We start from the raw sequence: 27,526 nt of genomic DNA on the forward strand, positions 1-27,526 counted from the left end.
TGGTATGGCTCCGAGGATATGGAACGCCTTACCCACCCAGAGCAACACGAATGAACCCTTCCCACTGCCTCCTTCAAAAGAGAAGTGAAAGCTATCCTCATGGCTAAATTCACTTGAACTCTATGTCTATTAATTGTTAATTTTTATTGTGTTGTTCTTGCCTTCTAATTATGACCTGTAAAGCGCTCTGATACTCGCAAGAGTCTTGTTCGCGCTATTTAAAACCTTCAAAATAAATAAATAAACAAGGATTTGAAGGCAGTTTAGCATTTTTTTTTCGGGGGGGGGGGGGGGGGGGGGGGGGGGAATGAGAGAGACAACGAGACAGGGCAGCAGCGAAAGAGGAGAGAGAAGGGGGTGCAGAGATAAGAACTGGTAGAGAAAGATACCAGCATACCATGTTGCAATACAAATGACGCTCTGGGGTCAAATGCATCCCTCACAGACCGAATCCATAACCTATGGTATTAGGCACCGACTTTGAGGCCTGTAGTTGTAAAAGTAATTTGAGTGCACCTGCAATCCAGTATACATAATATATGTTTCTCATATCCGGACTCTCTGTACCCATATAATTAAAGACACTGTAGGTTACTGCTGAAATTTAAAAGGGGACAGAGACCTTTTAGAGTTCTTTTGTTATTTGGCTGGTGTATGGATGAGGTTTTTTTTCTCACTATTTGTCACATCAGTCACTATTTTCATGCTGTTGGTATTGTTGTCATTGTATTTTATTTGTCAGCACATTTAATATTTAAACATTTCTATAAAATCTTTTGAGATAAAAATTATTTCCGGATTAAAAGAAAATAACGGACATACATTGATTCCAGTTGTGAGTTTTAGGGTAAATTATAGTACACCTCATAATCGTTTTTTTAAAAGTTATTTTGTTTATTAAAGAAAACCTCTTGGTTCTACTCAACGGAACCATTTGTAGCACACAGTACTATTACCCAGGTTCTGTGGGACACAGGGTCACCCCATTGATCTCAATATTACCAATGTGACATTGTGTCCTTGTGTCATTCGATTTAATATTGTGTTTTGCATGTTGTTTATAATAAAGGAAGAATGTAATGTTGCACCAGTGACTTAACTGGTGTGCAACGGTTGTGGCCGCGTATTGTAAAAGGCGGGTGTTCGTATGTTGTCACCTGCTCCGCGGGTGTCTTTTGGTAACGTTCCAAGTCACGTGGGGCAGATCTAATAAATACGTTGGCCTGGCAGCTGGGGTTTCAGAGACCACATGCGACCGGACCAGATAACCAGAAACCACGACTCATAGGCGTTTATTCATAAGCCTCACCGAATGTCCCTTTACTCAAGCGTGTCCTCATCAGCCGTATCTTTCTCAGCTGTATACCAGGCGTAACCCAGCTGCATACTGGGTATAACATAGCCCTCCTAGAGGTGCAATCAATTAACCAAATACAGAGCACAGGGCAGGTATGGGCAAATAAAGCAGTTATTTGCCAGGCCTGTGGGGCAGGTGACCAAGTTTGGTGGTAAGGCAGGGTGTGCCGCCCAGGCTGAGCCACAAATAAGATTACACTTATTTCATGTCATGAACGACAAAATATTAAGGAAGGGAGTTTTTACAATTCATTATTTTCAGGTTGGCTATTCTAGTTGATTCCACTGAAGCAAGCCGAGGGTCCAACTACCAGATCGCATAAAGTTGTTAAACACCAGCTCAGTTCTAGTACACATGGTGTCTGCTGGCACACTACCACTAGCTGTGGTGAGACCAGTGCTTAATTTGAGACGCTGTTTTCCAGTGATCGGCACCAGCACTTAAATGTCAATACCAGCACATTTGACAGCTGCAACATGCTGGTACTGCTTGTGTAATTTAGCGATAAGCAGAACAACAGTTGTTTATTAATGTATTATACATTAAAAACGAATACTACCGCCCAGGCCATTCTTATAGCTTTGGGGGCCTCGAACTGTCATAATTGGCACAATTGTAACAGTGTAATAGATGTGTAGGTACTGTCACTGGAGCAGACTTGAATGCGTTTGCCTGATGCGGAGGTCGAACAACGGGTGAACAGCGTGGCCTGCAACCACCTGACCAAGTGTGTGAAACGAAGGGCTGTTGAGACATGTTCCTAACCAAGGCCTCCCGGAGGCATGGCAGGGACGAGCCAAGCTTCATGACCGGCCTGAAAGCGGACACACCACAAAAACAAGTCTGAGGCGCCGGCCAGGCTCTGTCATGCAGGTAAATTAATGGAGCAGGCCAGAACATAGCTGACATAAGCACAGCAACGCACAAACAATATACACCAAGAAAAGAAGCGCTGCCTGAAAACAAGCCGCTCATTTTTCCAGTATGCAAGAAACACTGTAAATTAAATCAGGAAGCGTGGCGTCCCGACCAAGCAAAAACAACATACACACATGTAAATGCAACAGCACTGCGGTGACGGGCACGCCACTGCCAAAACTAACTGACAAACAAACTCCATTTTCCCCTGCTTCCCCTTAACCTGACAATACTTATGTCGTACGATAAGTCTAAACTACCTTAACATCTGGACTGATGACCCTCAAGGCTCCATGGTAAATGTTTAACAGTGGTACCTAAGTACTCATTTATAGAGAATATTTCTCAAATTTTTAGACTCATGATGCGATCTGTCATCCAGAGAAATGATTATATAAGTATCTTGACATTGGCAACCCAAGTACAAACATGAGCAAATGAATGCATCAAAACACTCAGTGAAAATTATGGATTGTAATTTCATGCGTTTATATACAATAACCCTTTAAAATCTCTGTTGTAGTGCGCTATACGTGGATGGCACAGAGCACGGGGAAACGCTGTACACGTGAAAAGTTGCACAAGAACAGAAAATTTGTTGCAGGCTGAATCCTATTCAGCCTGTAAGAGCATGGATTGTGGTGTCTCCAAGACTTCCGGTGTATTCTCTTTACTCGCCCCTCCCTAGAACAGTGGACTTTTCGACCCTAAGTGGCAGAACAAATGGTAGGTCTCTAAGAGACCAGCATAATTTGTCTACATTCTAGGTACAAAGAGGACAGGAACCCTGGCGTCTGGAAGGGCCCAGTCGAGATGGCAGCTGCATGCAGGTGCAGATCGCTAGTTGCATATCGATCGTTCAGTGAAATGAACCCTGGAAAGACAGTAGATAGGTGTAGGACGTTTGGCCACCTTCTGTGTCTTTGGTTCGCGTTGCTATGTTTTATATCATGGATTTATTTAGGGATCAGCTATGCCGAGAGAATGTATTCACTCCTCTCTGGCTGATTAACTACATTTAGCAGCGATTGCTAAATCTGCAACGCAATCTACGAGGAGCGAGAGAAACCTCCGTGATCTGCATGCGCTCCCAAATACTACAACTCTGATCTCTAAAAACGGTTAGAAACCTTGAGACCTACACTAGCTATGATTATCACCCTCGGGGGTTTGAACGTCATAAAACGAAAATCGAAAAAAGCAAAAGGATGGAACAGCAAATGTTTTTCTAAAGAGCTAGGCTTAATGAAACGAAATCTGAGAGACGTGAAAAGCTGGCAAATGAGTTGCTGCTTCCAGGTGACGGAACTGCATGGTCTGTCCGTGGCCACTGCTATAAATTAGCTCTCATCAGGATAAAAGAAACTGCTTATTTTCAATGATTCAGTGTCAAAACGGATAGTCACCTAATAAACTGTTCCTGGTCCATCAAGAAATAGCCTCACCTCCTGCAGCACCACATGGAACACAACTGCAACAACTATGCTTGACCTGAAGTAATTAGCGACCTAACTGCTTCACTCCAAGCCAATCCTGTGCCAGACCATGGCAGGACAACAGGTCCTCATGTATCCAGCTCTTCCCATCCTAGTCAGGTTCTTTCTAGTCTCAGGGACAGCATTATCACGATCATCAACAAGGTAATACACTTTTAATAACCTATGGGTCGGTGTTTATTTCTTTATCAGACAGCATTGCATGGGAGGTTCTTCTTTGCTCAAAGGTGCTCTGCTTGTCCATACAATGAAATGTGTCTGCAGATTTGTTATGAGGGCCACATGTCAGTGCTGTAGTTCCTTCTGACTACACTGAGTGAACCCGTAAACAAAAAATTTTGCATTCATATTTTAATTTTCCCATCCAATGTAGCCCCTTCTCACAGCCAGTCAGCAAGAGACCCATGTGCATACTTTCTCTGCATAGCTGTGATCTGATATTCTCGGTATTATGCACAGAAGTTAATCTGCCCCGCTCTTACCATGATGAGAAAAGATACAGCAGAATCCTCCATGCTCTGCCTGGTAGTTGTTGGGCATACTTGTGTGTATACATTTTGTATAACCTTTGTGGAATGAATCGCCCTTTAGGCTTAGCATTTAGGGCACAACAAGCCCTAAAACATACTTCATACTGGGGCTGCATGTAGTACAAATACCACCTTCAAATTACTTCAGCAGCTGACCCTTTGAATTATGGGCAGATAATAAGATCATTGGGTACCCTTGGTACACAAGGGTACATTATTATAATCCAAGCACTTCATAGCGATTGTAATATCGACTCAATATCCAATATTGGAAACTTAGTCTGTTCTGTGGTGAAACACTGTGCCAGCAAAGGGTCAACCTACTTAGAATAGCACACTTAAACTGCAAGTGAAAGGTCTGCGCCAGATCACCTACCACTCGTTTTCTGGTTTGTGCATTACGGCAATGAGGATCCAGTGGCACGAGATTACAGGTATTTCTTGCATTTACTTGAGGCACTAGCTAGCTATGTTATTTTTGTATACGCTCACCTCCATATCATTTTTATAATGCTTATATCATGTGCAGAATGCACACACTTTTGTTAGGGCGTTCACATCTAGCATCGAGGCAGGATGAGTAGTAGTTTCACAATAACGGCACCAGGACAGTGCGTGCCAGTAATAGACAGAGCGTGCATTTAACAGCAGAGTGCTATAAATAAGACACATGCTATTATTGGTACACTTGCTAGAAAATACACCGTGGCATAGCAAAAGGGCTAGGGGTCCTGGTGAAACTAATGGAACAATCCTCAAGCATCAATGACGGAGCAGCACATTACTTTAGATATTTGTCCAATGCACTGCCTCACATCATCCGTTTCCCCATTGACATTTTCTCTATCCATATTACTGCTTACTACTGTGCCTCTCTTTCTACTTCTCTGTAGCAGAGAATTAATCCAGAGAAGCGTTGAATATTTCGAGTGTGAGTTTATTGATAAACAACTCCACCCAAGCGCGAAGCGTCCCTCTGATGAGAAGCCAAACGGTGACTGAGAAGCATCGTTTGAACTTTCATCGAACGGACCCACCACGCGTGAGTGTACATTTAACCCCTTAACTGCTGCCGACGGCCAACGGTCGTCACAAGCACTACCTCCCCAGTGCTGCGCACGACCGCTGGCCGTCGGGCCAGCATTCGTTCTTCGAACGTTCAGCACTGGGCGCTGAACGTTCGAAGCTCTGATGAGGTTAAAGCATAACACAACACACGCGCAACATGCACGTGAACCCTTTAAAGAATGACATCGCCCACCACCACGCGATGCATTCTAACCATTACACCACCTTCCCTCTTACAACAAAACGAACTAAATGAAAATGAGCATAAATAAAATATAAATACATACAACCTAACATCTTACAAAACTACAAATTCTGTATCAATGCACATCTTCTAATATCTTACAAACCCATCAAATTTGTTGGGTGTTTTAATTGCACGACCACAGGAAGAATATGCAAAAACATTTTGGACATTTGAATGAGAAGAGGAAGGAGAAGGAGCTGAAACTGAAAATGACTGGGAAGGGATGTTGTTGACCTTACATGATGAATCCAGCTAATGACTCCAATCTAAGTCCTCTTCCCCCCCTCCTACATTTATTCCGCATTATCTTCACCTGGTTGGAAGATACCATAACCTTGTCTTTTGTTCCACCAACCTTTCCCGTCAATAAAAACGGCTCCTCTACTGACCTTCACCACTTGAGCTAGATCTAAAAATTTTGATTCACCTTTTCTGACTTTGCATGGTTTCTTAATCAATACCCAATCACCTACCACTAAGTCGGTACAAAATGAATTGTGTTTCTTATCAAAGTTTGCTTTCATTTGTCTTTGTTTCTCACTGACATTCTCCTGGACCATCTCCAAATTAACTTATTTTTCTCCGACAATACTTTGTAAGCTGGATGGAAACAAAACAGAATGAGCTTCTCTGCCTCTTAATAAAGAATAAGGGGAAACCCCAGTGGTACAGTGCGGAGCAGTGTTATAACTCCAAACCTTTTGTTTGACAAAATCTTGAACGTTTAGGTTGGAAGATAAAGCTGTTTGAATCCCCTCTTTTATCACCTTATTTACTCTCTCCACCAAACTGTTCGATGAAGGAGAATATAAAGCGATCTCAAACTGTTTAATGTCTAGTACGCTCAAAAACGTACACATCTTCTTCGATACAAAATGAGTAACATTATCAGTAACGATAACTTTGGAAAACCCTTCTAAATGAAAAATTTTACTCAAAAATGCAATTGTAGACTCAGTATCAGGCGCCTCCACAAAATCGTGAAACATCCATTTAGAATAATAATCAATCAATAAGATAACAAATTACTTATCTTGGTCTAACATAGAATATGGACCGGAAAATCAACACCAACTTTTTCCCAAGGAGTATGAGGAAATTCAGTGGAAGGTAAAGGAACCTTCATAGTTTGCCAGTGTTTATCCAAAAGGACAAACTCAGGACAATCATTCACGACTTTCCTCACAGGAGTATCTAAAGAGGGCCACCAATAGTGTTGCTTTATTTTCATAATCGTTTTCGTAACCCCCAAATGACCCTGATGTGCTTCATTTATAATTATAGGACGCAAACCAGCTGGGGGCATGAATTTATCACCTCTATGAATACAGTTCTCAACTGAAAGTTCTTCTGAAATCTGAGTAAAATAAACGCAACTCCCCTACTAAGCAGCTAGTCTCAGGCCAACTATTCATGGAGTAATCAATAACCTTCTGTAGAACAACATCCTTCTCACAAGCCGCACACCACTCCTTTTCTGATAAAACAGAATCATACTCGCAAACGGCATCCACCAATGTAACACATTCGACGTCATCAGGAACCATATACTCATCATCATCTCTAATCATAGATAACCTGGAAAGACAGTCGGCCCGAAATTCTTTCCGCCTTGAATATGCTTCACTTTAAAATGAAATTCCTGTAATTTAGACAGTAGCCTCATTAGTCTGGCTGACAAACAAGAAGTGTTAACCTTATCGAAAATATAGATCAGAGGTTTATGATCAGTAACCAGTTCGAACTTCCGACCCGAAATGTACATTTTAAACTTTAGGACAGCCCATACGCATGCCAATGCTTCCCTTTCAATGGTACTATACAGTTGTTCAAAAGGCATGAGTGATCTAGACGCAAAAGCCACTGTTTGTTCGCGACCACCTACCCTTTGAGTCAGGACTGCCCCAAGACCAGAGATGCTAGCATCAACTGTTATAATGGAAGTACAATCATCCCTAAACACATACAAGGTTTGAGCAGAAAATCAAATTTTTAACTTGGCAGAAAACATTTTTCAGATCAGGAGACCAATTAAAACAACTCATACCCTTTCTTAATAGCATGCGTAGAGGTTCAACCATATGAAAGGACAAACCTGGTGTAATATTCAGCCAATCCTAAGAAAGATCACAACAAATCCTTATCCGTAGGATGTTTGGCATCTTCAATTGCTCGAATGACCGAAAATTTTGGCTAAACCCTTGACTAGATACTGTGTGACCCAAATACTCCAACTCCTGAACTGCGATTTTGCATTTGTCATCACGCACGTCATATTTTTAGACATCAAAATTGCCAATACTTGCTTCAAGACCATGTTATGCTCCTCAAATGTCTTTGCATAAATCAAAATATCGTCTAAATAGGCCTGTACACCCTTAACCTCATGAAAAAGTGAATCCATAAGTTTCTAGAAGACGCTCCCAGCTGATGCTAGTCCGAAAGAGAGACGTGAAAATGTGTACGCCCCAAAAGGAGTAACAAAAGTTGTTAACTCTTGTGAATCCTTAGAAAGGGGAACCTGATGATAAGCTGATCTGAAGTCGTATAAAGAGAACCATTTAGCCCCACCCAAATTTGCTAATAATTTGTGGATCTTAGGTAGCAGGTGGCAGTCTACAGTGATGTTTTTAGTCAAAGAACGCAAATCCGCACAAAGTCTAATCTCGTCAGACCTTTTGCGTGCGACTACGATGGGGGCGACCCATTGTGAAGAATTAGTAGGTTCTATAATGCCTTGTTTACACAAATTCCCTAATGTGATTTTCAATTAATTCCTTACACTCAAAGGTACAGAGCGAAACTTGTGTACAATGGGTTGAGCTCCAGGAACTAGTCTGATACGATGTTCGAAACCTTTAACAGATCCTACAGAGTTGCAGAAAACTGGTTTAAAATCGGAAATAACCTCACCTAACACCTTAGAATCTGATTCAGACATGCTGCATTCAATGTTACATACAGGAAGATCCCCAACCTTAATTGGATTTTAATCTCCAGGGACTAAATAAAAGACCCATACGAGCAAGATCCTTCCAGCCGATAATGTTTTTCCCTTTCTCTGCAACATACATCTTCGTTATGGTTCCTCTTCCAAGACATTGTACCAAACCAGGGAAATAACCAATCATATTTATATCCTTTTCCCCGAATGCCTTCGGGTTTACATCAGATTGAATGAGATCAACTTTCCTAGTCCAAAGCACATAAAAAGTAGTACCTCTAAGGATTGTAAAAGGAGAGCAAGAATCAGCCATCACCTGTAAAGGAACATTGTCAATAATGGCAGAACATAAAGGCCCTTTTATGGAATCCTTATCATCAATACAATCAACTGTAACAACTATTTTGTTGAACGAGTTACTACAGGAATCAACATCTGGATCAATACAGTTCACATTAACTGATCTTTTAGCATTTCTGCATACTCCTTGAAAATGTCCTATTTTCTTACAAATAACGCATCGTTTGTTGATAGCAGGACAATTAGGAAAATTCCCTATATGGTTTTTAGCACCGCATCTATAACAAACAAATAACTATTTCTTTTGACAAAATTTAGAACTCTTGTTTTTAACATTTACTGCACATATAGAACCTTCATTATCAACCTCGGAAGAAGAGACAATGTTAACTCCACTTTTAGATGTATGTAGCATTGCTTTGCTTGACAAAGTGGAATGCTCTATGCTCAAAGACAAGTCAATTACCTCAGATAAGGAAGTGTTTTTGCATCCTAAAATCCTCTGTTTGATTTTGCGTGAAGCACAATTGAAAACAAATTGGTCCCTGATGTAGTTATCAGATAAGGGACCAAAATAACATGTGGTTGCCAAAACTCTGAGCGCAGATATGTATTCCTTAACTTTCTCCTCTTCCTTTTGTTTCCTTGAATAAAAATCATGTCTCTCAAACATAATGTTTGGTTCTTCAGAGAACTGTTTTTTTAAACGAGCGACTGCTTCCAAATATCCGTTCCATTGGCCATCACCAGCATGTGAAGCAGGCGGAGGAATTTGAACAATACTGTGAAAAATTCTTTGTGCAGCTTGACCAAGACATCCAAAAAGTAATGCAAACTCGAGCAGAAGGATAATTTACAGCGTCAATAGCAACTAGATGGTTCTCAAATAATCAAAACCATTCGGACCAAATAATTTCAGAGCTACCAGGCTTACTGAGAAAAGGTGGAGGTTGAGTAATTTTTTGAACTTGAACGTTAGCCATTAAAGGAATAACAATAAAAAAAAAATAAGCGTGTGCATCACTGTTGTAAAAGTGGAAAATATTGGCCGGTAACTAAGCAAATTCCAAACTTGTGAAATGCTAGAAAACGATGTGCACTGACAGGTCACTTAATTGAAGCACAACAAGTTTTGAATAAGCGTTCGTATCGCTGCTGGGAAAACGGAACGCACAGCAGGTGAATAAAAGGCTACAAGCGTGCGTATCGCTGATGAAAAGTGAAACGCACGGGTGGGTTATTTAAATGATGTACAATCCATAACGATTAAGCATGCGTATCTTTGTTGAGAAAGCGAAACACATATGCAGGAAATTAAAGTGGGCTTCAAGCATGCGTATCGCTGGTGAAGAGCGATGCGCACTGGCAGGATATTTAAATGAAATAAAACTTGTTAAGATTAAGTGTGCGTATCGCTGTTGTGGAAGCGGGCCGCACAGGCAGGTAATTGCAATGTATTTCAAGCGTGCGTATCGCTGATGAGCAACGAGACGCACTGTGGGATGTAACAGCGGACTAAAGAGTGTGAATCGCTGACAAACAATGCACACAGGGAGAACAAAGCGTGCGCGTCGCTGCAGTTAACAAGACGCACAACGACTATTTTGAAATCATGCGCGCTGTCATCAATAATCATGCCCACGGCAACAATGTATCCTCAAAGACAGAGGCGGGGCTTCAAAATCATGAGTCACATGCAGGAAGAGACGAAATTAACGTTGGCCAATAGAAAATCGTCTCTCTTAATAAAAGGCGTAAATGGCTTCCAATACGCACTCGACGTATAAGTGCTGGCCAATGGGAGCTTTTAAAGTCAATTTCCATGTATCTTTTTTCGGAGAAAACCCTTTACTAGTAGGATTCAAATCCAACCGGAGAACTCGTGAAGGAGCCTCTTGTTAGAGCCGGATTTATGGATCTTCTACGTTGGTAAAACTGGTGGAAAATGATGAATCTTTCTGCGTGGGTGGAGTTTCCCCGATCGTCGCCAGATGTAGCAGTGAATTAATCCAGAGAAGCGTTGAATATTTTGAGTGTGAGTTTATTGATAAACAACTCCACCCAAGCACGAAGCGTCCCTCCGATGAGAAGCCAAACGGTGACTGAGAAGCATCGTTGAAACTTTCATCAAACGGAACCGCCACGCGTGAGTGCACATTTAAAGCATAACACAACACATGCGCAACATGCATGTGAACCATTTAAAGAATGACATCGCGCAACCACCGCGCGATACATTCTAACCATTACAGTCTTGTCTCCAATCTCCCCTCTTAAATACCTGCTGTTAGAATACATTAGCTAGACACTGTAAATGGACGGTAAACATGGGACAATCATATGGCTGTCTGCAGCCCCTTGCTGGTGACACTTGCCCAGTCTCAGATAACCCTGCTCTAACTTCTACCACACTACTTCTAATTTTCAAAGGGTCACTGACCAGTGAACATCCAGCCCAGCCCACACCAAAGATAGATACCAATTTTAAGAGGTAGGGTGACCACAGACCATTCCACTTACTTCCACGTACCCTCCCCTCTAGCCTGTTCAATATCTTGTCAGGTTCAAACAACCCCAGAGCCTGCCATCCAATCCAGTGTTTGGGTTAGGTTGCCTACTTGGTCCCATCAGGCCATTTTCCAGGAGTCTCACAATCAAAAAGCAATGACGCCATCCACGCTGTTTTCAGTCAAGACAGGCAGGGAGTCAGTCAGTCTAAATAATGAATCCATAAAATGCCACTAGATGCAAATGCTGCTGGTTATTGTGGCCACCTTTTCCAATGGAGTTGTATTTTTGTTTTAATTAACTTGCTTTAAAGATAATCACGGGTCTCATTCTAGACATAAGAGGTGGGAGTAAGTATGCCAGGCCCAATAGTTCACATGCTCTACCTCTTCTTTCGATCTTCTAAAATGGGGGCAGTGACTCACAGCTACCATTTTACACAACAGAAAACCCCTGCACTTGCCAGGACCATGTAGCAGAGTGTAAAATCAAGATTATCATAAATAATGGAGAAGTCTTGATTGAAGTTAAAAAAGGAGGTTAGGTTTATTAAGAAGAGAAGTAAGATCCCATCCATCAGGTAAGATGGTCAGCTGCAACTGCCTCTCATCTCCACAGAGCGTTTCATCACCATGGAGCTTCTCACACAACAACAAGTAGTATCATGAGCCAATGCTTAAAGGAAAAGCAGTACAAAATACATAAAGCAGTACAATATTTATATTCAAGAACTAAATGAATTGTAAGTAAGCACATTGTTACACACCTTTCCCCTATATATTATTTAAAAAAAATGAAGAAAAATGCTAAACACACTAAAAAATGATCAGCTTGTAACATGGTCTTTAAACCTTGAGGGAAATTTAAAAAATCTTGCACTTTTAGCTCTCACAGCATCATGAGAAAACTTTTTAGAACCTAAAGAAGAGTCAAAAGCTGAAGTTGAACAGGTCTTAGCATCCTGACCATCCCCAATGGGGCTCTTAATAACCACAACTCTGTTTAAGTGCCAGTTTCTTGAATCATCAGTTTTGATGGCATTGGTAAACATTTTTACAACTTTATGAACCCTTTTGAACAATTCAGAAGATTTGCGTCCAACTGGAGCTCTAATCATGACTAGAGCGCCAACATTTACCCGAGTGCTTTTGACTGCCTTAGTTTTGTCAAACTTAACTTTACGTTTCACAATTTTGTTTGACTCACGAGCTTCCCAACCCACCAGAGTCGCCAGTTTGAATTCAAGATTATCATAAATAATGGAGAAGTTTTGATTGAAGTTAAAAAAGGAGATGATTAGGTCTATTAAGAAGAGATGTAAGATCCCATCCATCAGGTAAGATTGTCAGCTGCAACTGCCTCTCACATCTCCACAGAGCGTTCCGTCACCATGGAGCTTCTCATACAACAACAAGTAGTAGCATGAGCCAATGCTTAAAGGAGAAGCAGTACCAAAAATACATAAATCAGTACAATATTTATATTTAAGAACTAAATGAATTGTAAGTAAGCACATTGTTACAAAGACCTTTTAAGCTTATAAGTATTTTCAGCGTATAAATCACTTTTGCCAATAGGTTGCCAACTATTGAGACTTTTTTCATCTACTTCGATTCACGTAGTCACACATGTTGTATCACTTGCAATTGAACATAAAACGTAACTCACTCCCACTTTTCCCGCCCTCCTCAGTATGGTTCTAAATCCAGGTTACAACCTAAGGTATTGACATACAACATCATCATGAATTCCCTCATGTCTCTCCCAACTAAGGCCTGCCACCCATCAACAGAGAGCTTAGGTTTCCTGTAGTTACTCCTGCATCTGCGGGCTTAGTAAACAGTTTTCTCTGCCGTTGCACAATTGTCCGTTTCTCTATACCACTCTGTCAGCGTGGGAGAAACAGTACTCCTCCACTTCTGCGCTCTCGCTTAGCCACTAGGAGCCCCACTCGTACAAGAATCCAGGAGCTCACTGCACCCTCCCAGTTATCCATAATTCCCAATATTGCTACTTTAGGGACTGGTGTCACTGGGTGGGATGAAGTTCTACCTATCTGCCATAATCCAGTTGGGTGAAAGTAAATCCTTTAAAGATATTTTAATGGAATTAGCCTAAAGAGCAAAAAAATGGCCCAAAAAAAATGGCTCATTTGTGCGCAGTAATTCTTGCATCAAGAACAATTGTATGTGGAGCGGCCCCACTCCTCACAAAAACCACCTGAATGAAATATGTGCACCTTTCATCACTAAAAGAATACCCTGACACAATGTCACAAAGTTTCTAGGTGCCCCAATTTGCAAAAGAGTGCCTTTAAAAAATGTTATTTTTAATACACTAGCCAATTTGTAAATGACCATTTACCTTGGGGCCTGGGCATACTGTCTGTCCAGTCTATATCCACAATGTTGGCCAACACAGGCACACTAAAGATCCTAACCGCCATTTCAGGACACCTAAAGATCTAGATAACAACATTTCAGTTAAGGTATATCTTAACCACGTTCAACAACGGATGAGATGTACTTAGTTCTTTCTCAATGTAACCATGCAGAGATAATGTATGCAGGTCTGAAGTTCCACTGGCCTACTGTCATAAGTGCCTTTAACTAGTTTGGTCTGAAACTTGGGGGTCATATTAAATACATAAACGTATTTGTCTCTCAAGCAATATGAACACTGTTCCACCAGCTAAGGTACCTCACTGGAATCTTCTTATTTCTCCAGCCCTCTCCCCAACAGCGAATCTGTCAAGCATCAATTAGAGTAATGGAGCCTTTCGGGTTCCATTGCTAAAAAAAAAAACAAAAAAAACTGTTGCGTTCTTAACAGCATTACAGCTTCCCATCAGCATCATTGTCAGCTTAAAAAGGTATGACATCTCTTTTTATGTCGCCGGCTGCTGGTAAAGGAGAACGTTTCATTCAAAACACTTACAAACCTTTGCCCCCTCACCTTGAGATAGATGTCAGAAAGTAACTTTAATGCTTAAGGATATACTTCTTCCATCAAGGATAAATCTTTTGCTTGTTGTTTCGACATTACTTTCTCCCACCTTCTGTAGTATGAGCAAACTCAAGCAAGCAACCACTATAGAAAAAGTTAATTACGTGTCTGCCATTAGGTTTCTGCTTCGTGCCTGTGATCAAGGACTGATCTGTCCAAAACACTTCAGGGCTTAAGGATTTCAATTCTGTGGAAGTTCCTGCTTACGCTGTTGTTTCCAATAAATGAAGTAGCCTTGTGTGTGTGCATTTTCCTGGAGCGCAACTTCTTTTTGTGAATATATATTTCGATTCCTCCCCCCCCCTCCCCCGACCCCTCCCAGTATAAAATTTGGACCGCCAGCACCCGTGCATTTTGATGAAAAAACACCATCTTTAAAACATGGACAGGTATGTGATAGACATCGGCAAAGAAACGAAATGGTATCACGTCAAGCCCGCCCCTGATATAACAGTACCTGCGCGTGTTGGGCGCAGTGGCAGGCCAACAGCACGACCTCTTTCGCAAACAGAGAGAACACATACCACGCAGACTTGGCAATACCCTCCTTGTCTAACAAGATAAGGCTCAAGTAACAGTGCCTGCATGTGCCCTAATGGGAGGACTTTATCAGTGTATACGATCGACTGAGAACTAAGGTCTTCCTCTGTCAGCATAAGTCCGACTTTCCCACGATCAAATGGAAAATGGAAAGAAAAAAAACTCTTCCTTGGACTGGATAGCGTTAAAAGTATCATACGAATAGACCCAGCTTTGTGCAAGCATCTGAATCAGCTCCTTCTCAGGGAAAACTCTGGAGTCCGAACCCACTCTTCAATGTAGCTTTGCATATAGGAAGCTACAAATCGAAATATCATCCTCACCCTGGAATGACCATGGCAGAGCACCTCATTCTCTACACTACTGTAGGGAAATTCAAGGATCCAGAACACCCATACCCTTAAACATATCACTGTAGACACAGAAACTGAAAAGATCTATTAACTTAATGCAGCCCTTGACAAAACTCTCCAGGTCTCTTTATCGCTGTCTGAGATCACTTCGAATTCTCACAAAAACATTTTTTTCATTACTGCTCTGCCATTTTCTTCTCAACCAACTTCAATCTTTGCCTTTATTCTACGGAGGACACTCCTCGCCTCCTTCCACATACCAAAACTACTCTCACTCAAAAGCCCAACCTATCCTTTTTCAAATTCATGTTACTTGGACGTGTCTCAACAGCCAAACTGAAACACCAACTTGTTTTTTTTCTTTCCTGTAGAGACCACCATGTTTTTACATTTCTCTGCAGCCACCCCATCTAAGCTGTCCTCCTACCCACTGACCTCCTCTACTTTTATTGGTCATGAACGTTGCACTATTTTTCACTCAAAACATCTGTGATATCTTGGCATCTTCCCAGACTCCTTTCCGCCTCTCTGCCCCCAAAGCTAGTGGACGTTTTCTCATCTTCCTTCAGTGAGCATTAAACGTGTTCTACACTCCATCACCATATTGCTTTCCATAAACCCTAGCCATAACATACTCCAACCCACAAATTGTCTCAATCTGCTCTCTGACAGGCATAACGAACTTGGAAGTTTCATAATCTTCTCAGTTGCACTCCTTTCTTCCTTCACTCTTCCTACCAATGAGACGTATTTAAGTCAAGCATTATATTACACCTTCTCGCCTCATTTTCTTTACATTCTCTGCTTAATCGACCACTGTGTTCCAGTCCTCTACCACAGCTGCTGATTTTGCAATTTTCTTCAAATCTAAAACTTTAAAAAAAAACTCCAGACCTTGATTCCTTAGAATCCCACCACTGTCCTGCTCTTGCCATCTTCCCCACTTTCTAAGACTGAGTTCCTTCGCTGTATTCGAAGTGTAAATCAGATTTCAGCCCCTTGTGATTCTCAAAGCTCTCTGTATTTCTTCTACATACCAACATGGTTTTTATCTGTTTCTAGTGGCATCTTTCCCAACTCGTGGAAGAATGCCATGAATCATCCTGCCGCCGACCATTTTTTCAGGCATTCTCCTTTAACTTGCTAAATTTAACTTGCTTATTTTGCCTAAGACCAATACTCCAACTGTGTTGACCTTAATTTTCTCAATGCTCTTTTTTCTCAATGCTCTATTCCAGTCTGGTTTTGACCGCTGGAACCACAGCACTACATTCTTATGACATACTGGCTACATTCCACGCGTCACTCTTAGTGTCTATTTTTTCTTAATCTGCCTGTCTTAGAGTCTTTTCGGTTATGGGCTATCATTGTTCTCAGATCCACTCTCTCATCTTTCGGAATTTGACAATCCATATACTTGGCTATCAGCCCATCTATCACACCTTTGCAGTTGTTTAGTGAAGTCCACTTCACCCTGCCACCTATATATCCCTCTCAACTAAAGCACCCGCTAAGAGACTGTCCTTAGACCTCTGCTTTTCTCCACTCATACAACTCCCTTGCTACTTACCCTTCAAAATGTGTCCCTTCTATATTGTTTAATTTCCAGTTTTAATTTATTTCTCTTTTGTTAAAGTGCTCACCTTCACAGGAGTCCCCGTTATCGTTTAGTAAACCAATCCTATATGATCTCACATTACCTCCTCCTTAAATCTAGAAAAACATTGTTTTTCCATAAGCCTTCTACTCATACCCTTTTCCACTTTTTCTATTGGGCTTTCTCACTTGTCTGCAACACATCTTTAGTCAGTAACCTGGGTGTAGTGTTTGACTAATTCAAAAAGACCTCTATTGTTGCCTTTATATGTAGGTACAAGTCACTTAAGATCCAGAAATATGTGTGCTCTAATCTTCCAAACAACTTAAATACCTCTTTTAACTCTGTTTTTGTGTTTCGAGTATTCTTGCTTTCTTGTTGTTGGGCTTCCTAGCCCACCATCTTACATATAAAGCCACAGACCGTCAACAACAAGAAAGTTAATCCTTTAGCAGCCAAAAACTCCTCCAGGAGCTAGTAAGGCAATGTGTCGAAGCACTGGTATCCTATACCATATTCTTAATTAAGTAATCCTTCAACCCCACAAAAGTAACTAAAAACAACAAATAAGGTGCACCAGCCATCTACTGAAAACAACATACTCTGGACCAGACTAAACTATTAAACTATCACTTCCACTTAAAAACTGGAGCTTCTCATGACTCATAACTCAATGGACCGCACCAAATTCTATCGCACTTAAAACAGGATATCCTGATTGGTCCGTTTCCACTAAAGGCTCAAAGGCACTGTTTTTCTATAACTCCTTCTCTTTCTCCTAAACAATCTCAACTGATTTATATGCAAGCATTTAACAAAATGTATCAATGAGACAGCCCTGTGTGTGTTGGAACATGAGCTTTTAGTAACAATTGCTGCTCAGCTTTTCCCTGGATACACTGAATTGCACTACAAAGTTTTCATTCCTATGAGAAAACAACTGGCATAGGCAATCATACCTTTCACTGTTACGGGTCAGGTCCAAGTATTATATTGGGCAAGTACAAAAGTGCTGTGCCTCAATAATGGAGATTAATTTCTTGATATGCTTGGTATTAGAAGTTGAATTACTAGTGGAATTATGCTATTTAATAGTATACAGGTGCTTCGCTCTAGTATTGCTAGCTTACGAACAATGGCTCGCTGGTGGCATTCTACCCCCACCAAGTTTACGTTTAAGCATTCAGCTTTGAATACCTCGATCTCCTCTTTACTTACTACATTATTTTTTCTACCCCTTTAAGGATATTTATAGAGATCCTACAGGACTATCATTTGATATGTAGAGACCCGCACATTATTACAGTCTGCTCTCTAGATCTCATTGCCTTTTGCTTCGAATTACAGCTGACCAATTCCCAAAGCCTTCTTTAATGCTTTTTCTTGCCAGTACTGGAGAAATTAAGGGTTTATGGGAGCCAGACTAAATGACTTTTCATGTGTTTACTACTGCAACGCAGTACACATTGATCTAGCCAAGACAGCTGTGCATAGGATGCAAATTATTAAGAATTCTATGGCAAGGTTTGCTCAGGCTGAAACTCTGGAAAAATAACCATATTTCTCTTGCTCGTGTTGCTCTCCTTTGCTTTCCAGGTCCCGAGTGAGTTAAACAGAGCATTATGCAATACATTAACTGATACAGTCCAGTATGAAAACAGAGATCTAAGCAATTTCATGAAACCAGTTCCCCCCCCCCCCCCCCCCCCCCCCCAAAAAAAACCCAAATCAGGTGGGTTCACATAAGTGGCAACGTTTTCTCCATAACAGCTGTGCAATGGCATTCAATGAAGTTCTCAATACTCGCAATAAGGAGGCGGCCATATATTAGTTTAGCACTCCAAAACTGTTCCATGCAGCCAAGAATTTCTCCACCTGTTCTTTTTAAGTTCCAGCATTATACAAATGTTGCATTTTGTGCATTTTCTTTTTTTTACACTAGCAACAAAGCATTTTAGTCCATTTCTGTTGCAAAACTGGAGTCCGCTTGTGGATACACTTTAGGGCTGCAATCAACAACTGCTTTTAAGAAGCACTAGATCTAGACCATCAATACTAATGTGGTCCGATAGAATAGTCAGGATTTAGTTCTGGGCACTTGATTCTTCAGAGGTAGCGATGCACGAGGGGTTAAACTCAGACACAGCCAGGTAGTGGCGGCCAGTAATTTAAGGAGGCGGGCCGCGGTCGAGCTACACACGTACACACACACAAACTCACCCATATACATGGACACTCACTCACACCCATATATTCACAGGCACGGACACATACACCCACAATTAACAGGCAAATACACATGCACACACCCATTCCCAGCCTGCATGCATGCATTAATACACATACATTCACACATTCAATAAAAAAATAAAAAAAACCTTCTCGGCCCATAGCAGAGATCTCGGGTGGTGGGAGGAAGCCTCTCAGGTTCCTGGATGTTGGTACTGCGGAGCCTCTCAGGTTCATGGATGATGGGACTGCTGTCCACTCTCACTCAGCCAGTGAGAGGAGGATCCAGTCCTTTACTTGTCACAGAGTGGGATGGGGTCATTGAGAGCCCACCCCTCTCTGTGACATGGCGTCACTGAAGGGCACTCTAATCTGGGCACTTCAGGGCTTAAACCCGAAGCGCCCAGGTCCGAGTCTACCATCATGAAAGGAGGGCCTCAAGACACTTTGTCAGGCTAAGGAGGTCATACCCACAGGGCTATAAAATCCACAGCCTGGCAAAGTTCAGCTGAGGCAGCCAAGAGCCTGTTTATTTAGGGCATGTATAGCACCGAACTTGAAAATAAAGAGTGTCTGTCAGGCTGACCTTTGCACAGTCAGACAGACACTCATTACATCTGCAAAAAGGTGTGTAGGTGTGGCCCCTCCGCTCTTGTGGATGGGCTGCGTCTGCCACCTGTAACTAAATACAAACCGCATAGGTGAAGCAATGTTTTTTTTTAACTTGAAAGAAGACTATGGCTATTTATTGAACACCCACGTTACACATTTTTAAAAAATCAAACTATGATCCACAAGGACGAGGACAGAAGATGGCTGAACCATCTACCATAAAGGTATGACACTAAACGTAGTCAAAACTGTACATGTTCGTTTTTAAAATAAATATTAACCCCATGACCAATGTTATCCTATGGAGGCAGGGGGGTTAGTCAAGGGCTATCTGAAGACTAAGGACTCATTGCGTCTTAGTATAACGCAATAAAAACATTACAAAATCTGTAGTCCATGGGAAGGAAGTGCAGGCAAGGATGGGATGCAAATACAGCTTGATCACACTACAGAAAGCTTGCAATTGTTGCAATGATGAAGGAACATCCAATGAAGAAGGACATAAGATATCATTTTTGGCTGAGAATGTGTCCTTTAGTGAGTCACGTAAACCACTTGGCACATAACACAAGGTATAGTCCGGTCTAGGGGAGTGGGAGTGACTAGTGCAGAAGATGACATTGGAGTCAGTAGGTAAGCTGTGTGATGTCTATTCTAGGGATCCCTGCAGCAATGAGTAGTTACTGGACAGAAAAAGCGGTGGTGGGTACAGCCCTTTACTTTAGATGCTCAGGAACCACTAACACTGAAGTACGCCCACAGGATAAATGTTGGACAGGCCACATGAAGGGCCGCTCTCCCCCGGCCCAACCAGGCCTGAGCCCAGTCCCGCAAGTACCACACACCACCATTGCACGTCCTCCGTCCCCTCAGGGACCCCTGCCCTCGAGCCTGCCGACCTCGTGGGTCCGATCCACTGCCGGCCCACGCGCCCAGCCTGGGGCGCCATCTTGGACACTCCACCACGAGGCCGCCTGGCCCCCGATCGACCTCAACCCTGGGCCTGGCCCGGCCTCAGACATTCCGGCACCACCCTCCACCCAGGAGGTGAGCGGGCTACTTGGCAAGTCAATGGGAGAAAGAGGTGCCGATGGCTCTCCCCCACCAAGTGCCGCTCGCCCATCGCCTCCCCGGGCGCTGGCTCCACCCCCCTGCTGGGTGTCTGGACTCCCCCATCCCGGACCTCCCGACCTCCAAGTGCGAGGGTCCGGACATCAAAGAACACCAGCCCTATAACTGGGGCAGCTCCAGAGCAGGAAGGCAGTTGTATCTTGGAGTCGAGAGACGTAAAGAGGAACTCATCCTGGACGGACTACTGGCGCTGCCATAGCTCTGTCCTGTGCACCATCGTCCTGCCTGTTGGCGCTGCCACAGCCGTCGTAACCTTCATCCTTCATCGTCGTCGGGATCTGCTGGCGTGGCCGCGGACCGTTGTAACCGTCATCTTCTACCGGGACCTGCAGGCTCCGCCGCGGACCGTCGTCCTTCCTTCATCCATCTCGGGACCTGCTTGGCTCCTCCACGGCCCGATCATCTAGAACGCCGAGCTCGAGGATTGAGAGCTATTTTGTACTCATTGGTAACTAAGACTGTCCCGCTACCCCTTTCCTAAACCAGAGACTAGAACCGAGGGGACCCCTGAGTCCAGACCTCCTTGTATCCATCATCGTAACCTAAGAATTGCATATAAAGTCTCGTTAACCTTCAACCTTGTGTGGTGTCCGTCTGTGGGGGGGAAGTTACTTATCTGTACAGTCGTTGGAGACGGCTCTCCCTGGAGACCTCTCCCCGTAACCTCGGCCGACCCTCCCGGTCCGTCTAACATTGGTGGCCAGCGGCGCGATCCGAATCACCGCATAAACGTACAGAGAGTAGCTCACCCCACGACGAAGTCACAATGACCACGAAAGAGAGCGGATCAACCGAGAAATTCCAAATGGAGAAATTGGAGGAGTACAACCATCGTGAACTTAAACAATTCTGCATCGAACTGGGTATCGCTACCACCGGACTGAGTACCAAGGACGATTTTAAGCATGCCCTAGAATCTTGGGCAGAAACCGGGGCTGCCGGAACCCCTGATCAAAGCACCGTAGAAAAAACGACCACGGCCCCGGAAGGGCAAAGAACGGGTCTCTCGCAAGACGAGATCCAGGAAAGAGAAAGGACCCGACTACACGAACTAGAAATGGCCCGACTTAAAATGGACGTTGAACTTAAGTTGGCCGAACAAAAAATCAACTTAGAGCACCTGCGTCTCCGAGAAGAAAGAGAGGAGAAACAGAGACAAAGGGAGCTCGAGGAAAAGAAACTAGCATACGAACACGAACGAAACCTAGCCGAGATCAACCTACGCAAGCAGGATAAAGAAGCAGGGGTGCCCGAGCGACCCCCCACCTCAGGGGCCACAGACAAAAAGGTACACATCCCCAAGGATGTTGTCCGAGAATACTTCAGAGAGGACGACATCCAGCAATGGTTTAAAGCCTATGAAATCGCTATGACTGCACACCGGATCGATAGAAGCGACTGGGGAGCCGGTCTCTGGGGAAGATTCCTCAATGAGGGCCGCGACACCCTACTACAGCTCCCGGACCACCAGATGACCTCCTACGACCATATGAAAGCGGCCCTCCTCACCCGCTATGGTCTCACACCCGAGATGTACCGTCAGAGGTTCCGAGACTGCACCCGCATCCCGGGTACAACTTGGGTGGACTATGTAACATACTTTAGCCGAGCCTTCGAGGGCTGGATCCGAGGAAGCAACGTCACGACCTACGAGCAACTATTTAACCTGATGGTATGGGAGCATCTGTCGAACAATTGCTTCATTGAACTCCGCCAACACCTCCTCGACAGCAAGTTAACGGATCCCCGGCAGCTCGCAGCTGAAGCTGACCGGTGGGAGATCACCAGAGTGGGCCGGAATGGGTCCTACGAACAGAACCGGAACAACAATGGTCAGCACCGACCCAGAGGAGGAGGAGGGGGCCAAGGGCGAGGAAGAGACAACGCCCCGGTCGCCCCCGCTACCAACACCACCCCCCCGGCCAACCGGGGCAGCACCCCAGCGCGACCGGGGTACAGAGCCAATGTCACGTGTCACCGATGTCAACGAGTCGGCCACTATGCGAACGACCCAAACTGCCCGCAGTACCAGAGCCCAAGACCCCGCCAAGTGGCCGCTGCAGCCCTAGGGGAAGAACAGATCTCCGAGGAACAGGAAGAGTACGAACAAGAGCATCAAGAGTGGGAGCCAGCCGCCATGACTCTAGCCTGCTTAGGGGGGAAAGACATGGTCCCGCGGGTCCCCCTACCCGCTAACACCCAGAAGTACAGCCAATGGGTGAGCATCAATGGACACCAGGCCGAAGCCCTTCGTGACACCGGGGCCAGTGTAACAGCCGTCCGCTGTCACCTGGTGGCCCCAGAACAGTATCTACCGAACATTCTCTGCCCTGTACGATCAGCCGATAACTCGGAGAGCCTGTGTCGGATGGCCTGCGTCCCCTTCGAATGGGGGGGGGGTCTCCGGCATGTTGAAAGTGACGGTCCGAGACGATGCCCCCGTAGACTGCCTCCTGGGCAATGACCTGGAAAGCTCTCCGTGGGCCGCCGTGGAGCGAAAGGAACACCTGGGGATGTTGGGCGTCCCAGACTGGGCGTGCGTCACCACCCGTTCCATGGCCGCCCGTGCCAACCACCAGCCAGAAGAACCCGAATGGCCGGCGCCACCGCCTCCGGTCGCCCCGGCCGAAAACACCGACCGTAACATTCCCGCCGAACCAGCTCAACCTACCGACCTCGCTAACCTCGACCAGTGGCCTCAAGAAGGGGGGCCCACGCAAGAACAATTTCGCAAAGAACAGAAGACCTGTCCCTCCCTCGAGGGACTCCGCCAGCAAGCGCTCGCCCAAAGCGCAGGGGATACCCCCGGAACTCATTGGGTCTACTGGGACAATGATCTGCTGTACAGCGAGCAAAGAATCGCCGAGCTGGGGAGCAACCGAGTACTAGTGGTACCCCTCCGTTTCAGAGACTTCCTGTTAAACCTGGCCCACGATGTCCCCCTGGCAGGACATCTGGGACAAGATAAAACCTACAGTCGCCTAGTGACCCACTTCTTCTGGCCCAAAATGAGAAACGATGTGCACCAGCATTGCCGATCTTGCCCCACGTGCCAAGCCAGTGGGAAGAGCGGCCGCAAACTAAAGGCTCCCCTGCAACCTTTTCCCGTGGTCACTACCCCGTTTGAGAGAGTCGGAATAGACATTGTGGGGCCCTTGGACCCACGCACAAAACAAGGCCATCGATTCATCCTGGTGCTAGTGGACCACGCCACCCGCTACCCTGAGGCTGTTCCTCTGCGAACTGTGACAGCCCCGGTGGTCGGCCGGGCCCTGATGGGGATCTTCTCCCGTGTGGGCTTCCCCCGAGAAGTCGTCAGCGACAGAGGCACGAACTTTATTTCCAAATACATGAAGTCCCTCTGGCAACAGTGCGGGGTCACCTACAGATTCACAACCCCCTATCACCCTCAAGGGAACGGACTCGTTGAGCGGTTCAACCGCACGCTAAAGGGAATGATCGGGGGGTTGGAAGAGCCCCTCCGTCGCCAGTGGGATGTGCTGCTGCCGTGCCTCCTCTTCGCGTATCGAGAAGTCCCCCAGAAATCCCTGGGCTTCAGCCCATTTGAACTGCTATATGGACACCCAGTGCGAGGGCCGCTCAGTCTCGTCAAAGAAGGCTGGGAGATGCCTCCGCTAAAGAACCCTCCAGATGTCTTCCGGTACCTCCTCACCCTCCGCAACCAGACCCGGCGGTTCAGAGAACTAGCGAAGGCCAACCTAGAGGCCAGTCAAGAGGACATGAAAAAATGGTATGACCAGAATGCCTCATCCATTGAATTCGAACCTGGCCAACAGGTATGGGTGATGTCCCCCACTGAGCCATGCGCCCTGCAAGACAAATGGACGGGGCCCTTCAAAGTAATAGAGCGCAAGGGTCCTGCCACTTATCTCATCGACATGGAATCCTCCCGGAACCCTCTCCGGGTCCTCCACGCTAACAGACTAAAGCCCCACTTTGTGCGAACAGAGCTCAGCCTCCTGATGGCCACAGACACTGGGGTTGAAGAAGACTCCGAGCCTCTCCCTGACCTCCTACGGACTCAAGAGCAAGACGGCTCCGTGGATGGGGTCCGGCTCTCAGAGGCCCTCACCAGAGAACAACGCCAGGAGTGTCAAGCCCTCCTATCACAGTTCGCCAGCCTGTTCTCCCTCACCCCGGGTGTCACTTCCTGGTGTGTGCACGATGTGGATACCGGGGACAGCCCCCCTATCCGCCACCGGGCCTACCGCGTGCCAGACCGGGTACGGGCCTGCATCCAGGAAGAAATAGCCAAGATGCTCACGATCGGGGTCATCGAGCCCTCAGACAGTCCCTGGGCCAGCCCTGTCGTACTGGTCCCCAAGGCAGCGGCCCCCGGCACCACCCCAGAACTCCGGTTCTGCGTCGACTACCGGGGCTTGAATGCGGTCACCAGAACAGACGCGCATCCCATCCCCCGGGCAGATGAACTAGTCGACCGAATGGGAGCTGCCCGCTACCTCAGCATCTTCGACCTGACAGCAGGCTATTGGCAGATCGGCCTCACACCCCGGGCGCAAGAACGTTCTGCCTTCTCCACCCCCGATGGCCATTACCATTTCACGGTCATGCCCTTCGGCATGAAGAATGCCCCAGCAACATTCCAACGGCTCGTCAATCAGGTCCTGGCGGGGCTCGAAGGATTCAGCGCCGCCTACCTAGACGACATCGCTGTATACAGCCACCATTGGACCGAGCACCTCCACCACCTCCGAGCAGTGCTGCAAGCCCTTCAGCGAGCTGGCCTCACGATCAAGGCCAGCAAGTGTCAAATTGGGCAAGGGTCTGTAACCTACCTCGGACACCAGGTGGGAAGCGGCCTAGTGGCCCCGCTACAGCTGAAAATTGCCGCCATCCAGGCCTGGCAGCCCCCCATCACCCAAACCGAGGTACGAGCCTTCCTGGGCCTCACGGGCTACTACCGAAGGTTCGTAAAAGACTATGGTACCATAGTGGGGCCCCTCACAGAACTCACGTCAAAGAACCAGCCCAAGAAAGTCACCTGGACCCCAGAGTGTCAAACTGCATTTGAACAATTAAAGGCCGCCATGTGTTCCGCCCCTGTGCTCCAGGCCCCAGACTACAGCCGGGAGTTCGTCGTCCAGACGGACGCCTCCGACCAGGGCATTGGGGCAGTCCTGTCTCAAGTGAACACCGAAGGCCTTGATCAACCGGTGGCCTTCATCAGCCGGAGACTCCTACCACGGGAGCAACGCTGGAGCACCATAGAGAGGGAAGCCTTCGCTGTGGTATGGGCCCTCAAGAAGCTCCGGCCCTACCTTTTCGGCACCCACTTTCGGGTGCAGACCGACCACCGACCCCTGCAATGGCTGATGCATATGCGGGGGGAGAACCCAAAGTTGCTACGCTGGTCCATCTCCTTGCAAGGTATGGACTTCACAGTCGAACACCGGCCTGGGCCAGATCACGCCAACGCGGATGGCCTGTCCCGGTTTTTCCGCCTCGACGAGGAGAGTCCCCAAGAGGATGGGTAACTCTCCCCGCCTTCAGCTGGGGGGGACGCATGTTGGACAGGCCACATGAAGGGCCGCTCTCCCCCGGCCCAACCAGGCCTGAGCCCAGTCCCGCAAGTACCACACACCACCATTGCACGTCCTCCGTCCCCTCAGGGACCCCTGCCCTCGAGCCTGCCGACCTCGTGGGTCCGATCCACTGCCGGCCCACGCGCCCAGCCTGGGGCGCCATCTTGGACACTCCACCACGAGGCCGCCTGGCCCCCGATCGACCTCCACCCTGGGCCTGGCCCGGCCTCAGACATTCCGGCACCACCCTCCACCCAGGAGGTGAGCGGGCTACTTGGCAAGTCAATGGGAGAAAGAGGTGCCGATGGCTCTCCCCCACCAAGTGCCGCTCGCCCATCGCCTCCCCGGGCGCTGGCTCTACCCCCCTGCTGGGTGTCTGGACTCCCCCATCCCGGACCTCCCGACCTCCAAGTGCGAGGGTCCGGACATCAAAGAACACCAGCCCTATAACTGGGGCAGCTCCAGAGCAGGAAGGCAGTTGTATCTTGGAGTCGAGAGACGTAAAGAGGAACTCATCCTGGACGGACTACTGGCGCTGCCATAGCTCTGTCCTGTGCACCATCGTCCTGCCTGTTGGCGCTGCCACAGCCGTCGTAACCTTCATCCTTCATCGTCGTCGGGATCTGCTGGCGTGGCCGCGGACCGTTGTAACCGTCATCTTCTACCGGGACCTGCAGGCTCCGCCGCGGACCGTCGTCCTTCCTTCATCCATCTCGGGACCTGCTTGGCTCCTCCACGGCCCGATCATCTAGAACGCCGAGCTCGAGGATTGAGAGCTATTTTGTACTCATTGGTAACTAAGACTGTCCCGCTACCCCTTTCCTAAACCAGAGACTAGAACCGAGGGGACCCCTGAGTCCAGACCTCCTTGTATCCATCATCGTAACCTAAGAATTGCATATAAAGTCTCGTTAACCTTCAACCTTGTGTGGTGTCCGTCTGTGGGGGGGAAGTTACTTATCTGTGCAGTCGTTGGAGACGGCTCTCCCTGGAGACCTCTCCCCGTAACCTCGGCCGACCCTCCCGGTCCGTCTAACAATAAACAACTTAATTCCTTGTGCACTTTACTCATCGGGGGCAGCAAAGCAATCAATGTTTGCTTCAAGAGGTACTAGAGATCAGAGAC

The 27,526-nt window shown here is 46.1% G+C and overlaps 1 protein-coding gene across 2 annotated transcripts in view; it reads right to left on the minus strand.

The window, feature by feature from the left end:
* SORT1 (sortilin 1) overlaps positions 1–27,526 on the minus strand; it is a 577,196-nt gene that overhangs the window by 456,636 nt on the left and 93,034 nt on the right. The window lies entirely within an intron of this gene.

This window comes from Lissotriton vulgaris, chromosome 5 (genome assembly GCF_964263255.1).
Source record: "Lissotriton vulgaris chromosome 5, aLisVul1.2, whole genome shotgun sequence".
Lineage (NCBI taxonomy): Eukaryota > Metazoa > Chordata > Amphibia > Caudata > Salamandridae > Lissotriton > Lissotriton vulgaris.